The sequence below is a fragment of the Felis catus genome, chromosome B1 (genome assembly GCF_018350175.1).
Source record: "Felis catus isolate Fca126 chromosome B1, F.catus_Fca126_mat1.0, whole genome shotgun sequence".
NCBI lineage: Eukaryota > Metazoa > Chordata > Mammalia > Carnivora > Felidae > Felis > Felis catus.
Genome location: NC_058371.1, coordinates 446,465 through 450,717, shown reverse-complemented (window position 1 = coordinate 450,717; position 4,253 = coordinate 446,465). Strand labels below are relative to the sequence as shown.

The following is a 4,253-nucleotide window of genomic DNA, read 5'->3' as shown; positions in this document are numbered from 1 at the left end:
ATGTCCAGGTTTCGTTTCCAATGCTTATGGGCCAAATCATTTTGAGCCGGTCTCTCAGTAGGTCTGTGTCCATTTCTGTAGATACGGAAGAGGACACCAGCCTCAGGGCTGAGGTGGGGATTAAATGCATCAATGCGCTTCAGTGACTGAAATAGAATCTGCCATCAACCAATCCAGGAGGGTCTGAATAGAACAAAAGGGCAGAGGAAGGGCGACTCTGTGACTGTGTGAGCTGGGACAGCATCGCCTCCCCTCAGGCATCCGCTCCCCAGCTCGCAGACCTTTGGACTTGGACCGAACAACACCAGCAGCTTTGCTGGGCCTCCAGCTCGCGGACGGCAGGTTCTCAGCCTTCGTAATCACACGGGCCAGTCCCTCGTGATGAATCTTCCACGTATCCAGACGGTTCTCTGCAGAAGCCTGAGTAACGGAGCACTGCTGTGGTAACCCACGCCAGGCAGGCTCCAGCCAGCATCCGGGGGTGTCACTGCCCAGCGTCCCCCTGTGACGTCCCTCCCACACCACAGGCCAGTAACCGGCGGCACCTGCCCCTCCTTCCCTCCCCCTGAGGCTGAGCACCATCGGTCACAGCAGAAGCCAGCTCCAGCAGAAGCCAGCCCCGTCCTTCCCCTCGTGCTGGTTTTCTCTCCTGTCTTCCTCCCCACCCCCAGGATGTGGCCCGGGGTCACATCTCACTCGGTCTTCACGCAAGCCTTCGTCTCTCTCAGAGTCGGCTTTGGCCCAGGAAGAGCCCTGCACAGGCTGAGGCCAGGAGCCAGACTGTGTACAAGGAAGCGTGCGGTGTGTCAGTGCTAAGGAGCCAAAGAAAGCAGAGAAGAGATGTCCTGGGTTGGAGATGCTGTGGTGGCTCCTCGGTGGTCCGCACACCTGGAGACCCTTGGCGCGTCTCTCGGAGGAGAGTTCTCCAGGCAGAGGGGAGGCATGGGGAGGCGTCCCAAGTGCATTCTCTGTGTTTGAAGAATGGCACGGTGAGAGGACAGCCACAGGTTGGATCACAGAGGCTGTAGGGGTGCACATTCTGGAGGGCCGGTTTGGTGCCCTGGAGACTGTGGCTTTAACTCCAACGCTGAAGCCACCAGGGATTTGGGTAAAAGGGAGACATAGTGGGACCCAGCTTGTCAGAGACAACCATGTCAGTGCTGGATCTGCATGCCAGAGGATGGAGGGTGAGGTCACCAAGTGGTTAAGAGGGCGTTCTGGGAATCCGGGGAGAGCAGACGGTGCTGCCCAGAGCCTCAGGGACAGCAACGGCCAGCAGAATGCCAAAGGTTCCCCCGCCAACAGCCTCTGGAGCAGGTGGCCGGTGTCCAGCTGCATGCAGTGCCTCAGGGGTGGGCAGGGAGCACCTGGGGCTGGACTGCAGCCAGGCCCGCATCCAGCCTTGTGGACGAGGAGGAAGGACACAGGACAAGGGAGTCACAGGTAAAGTCAAAGGTGGACACAGCAGCTTAGAAACCCGTGCTTTGTCTGAGAAAAGGCCCCAGAAGGGGAGGAAGAGCAGGAGGAGCTCCTGGGGAGTTGCGGCTGGGGGTGGAGTTCGGTGGTCAAGGGAAGAGGAGGCCAGGCTTGGGCAGGAGGGTGACAGTGGACGGGGATGGCTCTGGCTGTCCCTACTGCTGGTCATCTGTGCCACACCCAGCCAGGCCTCAGGAACTGAACAGACACAAACCTTTTCCCTCCAAGGACCGTCTGTTTGCTGGGTATTGTTTGAACACACACAACAGTCTCTCTGCTCCCTCCATACAGATGCTTCATGGCACGAACTGGGAAGGGACACGGAGACACCAGCTGGCACAGGTGACCCAATGACCCAGTAGGTGCGCTGAGGGGAGGGGGCTTTAGAACTGGGGGTTCTGAGTGTTTGTTCCCCGAAACCCCTGTGTCGGCTCCATGTCACTGAGCCATCGCCTGCCTGGCAGTCTGGAGAGGGTGCAGGGCCGAGTCTCCACAGCTTGAACACTCGGCCAACACACTTGGCGAGGTGTGCCGGGAACACTGGCAAGCACGGTGACCTCTCGTGAAGTTGGGGATCCTGTGTGCAGTTTCGGAGTTCTGAGGAGGCAGCCTTGGAAATCCCGCATGTAAATCATAATTAACTGTGTCAAAGTGCCTTTGCAACAAATGCAATATATAGAAAATTCAATAAATAGCAGCACCCTAACTTTTTAAAATTAACTTTTCCATTGTATTGGCATTGGTCCAGAGGGCAGCCACTACATGTTACAGGACGATAGTTGAAGATGAAATGTGAAGCCAAGAGTTTCATTCATTTATGCAAGTCTCGGGCACAGCTAGTGTGTGTGTGTGTGTGTGTGTGTGTGTGTGTGTGTGTGTGTGAAAACACGTAGGATTGCATGTCGAGAGCTCCAGTCACTACCGTGAGGAGTAAGTTACCCAGAAAGACTCAAGAGTTCCTCAAAGTTCCTAAAGTGCTTAATTATTTTCAAGTAACTGTGTGTGAAAAAAAAGAGCTGTTTCTTGCCTTTTGTATAACCTGATTTTACTGCATTAGGTTTTTAGAATGCATTAAGTGCATTTTTTAAAAAAATTTTTTAGGGAAGATGCATAAGATGGCCTTTTACAGCAAACTCTGTCCAAGGTTATAAAAAACAAGACTTGTGAGGATATCCACTTGTCAGCCTGGTGTTTGCTCTGTGGCAGATGCCATGTGGTCACTGACCATATTAGCTCATACAACGCACACTTCTTGGTGCCTGGGTCTTCTTGTCTGGTAATGGATCTAAGTGATATTTTATTTTATTTTCTTCTTTAATGTTTCTTTATTTTTGAGACACAGAGAGAGAACACAAATGGGGGGAGGGGCAGACAGGGAGGTAGAGAGAGGATCCCAGGCAACAGTCACGCCCAATGGAGCCCCATGTGAGACTCCATCTCACGGTTGTGAGATCCTGACATGAGCCTAACGGAGGCTTAACTGACTGAGCCACCAGGCGCCCCTCTAGGTGATATTTTCATGAACACAATCCATCTTTTATTTCATGCCCACTCCAGGAACTGGTCCCCAGTGCCCCTCTCCAGACCCTGACCTGCCACGTGCCACTCTTGGTTTCCACATACTGCTTCCAGTCCCTTCAGCCCCTTTCTGGGTCGCCCTGCAGCCCACTCCCAGCCCCCTCCAGGACCCCCGCCTTGAGAAAGGTGCAGAGATTTCCCATACACCCCCTGCCTCACTCGTGCACAGCCTCCCCTGTTATCAACCAGATGGTACATCTGTTGGGTCCATGAACAGTGACACATCATTATCACCCACAGTTCACGGTTTACATTAGAATTCACTCTTGGCATTGTATACTGTATGAGTTTTGACAAATTTAGACTGACATGTACAGAGTAGACATTTTTTATTTTATTAAAATCCGTGTAATTAATTTTTTCTTACATGGCTTGGTTTTTGCTGTTGTAAATAAAAATATCACCAAACCAAGGTCATGTAGCTTTCCTTCTGTGGTTTCCTCCAGAATTTTCAGTTTTGCATTTTAAATTTAAGTCTATTGACAACTTTGAATACATTTTTGTGTAGTTTGTAAGGCTGGTATAAAATGTTCACTTTTTCCCATATGGGTCTTTTGGGGGGGCTCCCATTGTTCCTGTTTGCTCTGTGATGAGAGAGCTTGGGGCAAGCTGAGGGCAAAATACATGCTGGGGCACACACACACACACACACACACACGGAATACGTGGTATTCCAAGGATGCTCCTGCCTACCCAAGAACAAAGGAAAAGGGCTTAGGAGCTTGCCATAGTGATGTGGGAAACTAAGGCAAATGAAAAATTAAATTCCCTAACTGCCTACAGCCCATTGACAAGTCCTTGGAACCGGCAGAGACACTTTGCTGGGGGCAAAAGAGAACCTTAGCTTAACATTATCCCAACCTCGAGGCTCCTGTAAGTCTATTTTCTTTATCTCAAGTCCCCCAAGATATATGCTGGCAATCATACTCCAAGCGTATGGCCCCCCCCATATACATCTGAAGGGTCTCATGACTGGGGTTTTATTAAACGGTAACAAATGGCATTTCCCTAGCAACAGCTAGCCCCTCAAGGCCCTGGAAACCTTGCTTCCAATATACCTTAGAGACTTACTCTATTCCTGCCCTCCTCCCAACCTGAGGGTATAGAATGAGTTACTCCTCACGACCCCAAACAGCTCTTCCTGCCCATGGGTCCTGTCCCCATGCTTTAACAAAATCGCCTTTTTGCACCAAAGACAT

General features: G+C 51.4%; 1 long non-coding RNA gene across 1 annotated transcript; it reads left to right on the top strand.

The window, feature by feature from the left end:
* Positions 1-3,466, top strand: LOC109498669. Its single transcript, XR_002155507.3, has 2 exons — positions 1-1,443; positions 1,768-3,466. It is a non-coding gene; the product is annotated as an uncharacterized LOC109498669 (long non-coding RNA).
* The last annotated feature ends 787 nt before the right edge of the window (positions 3,467-4,253 follow it).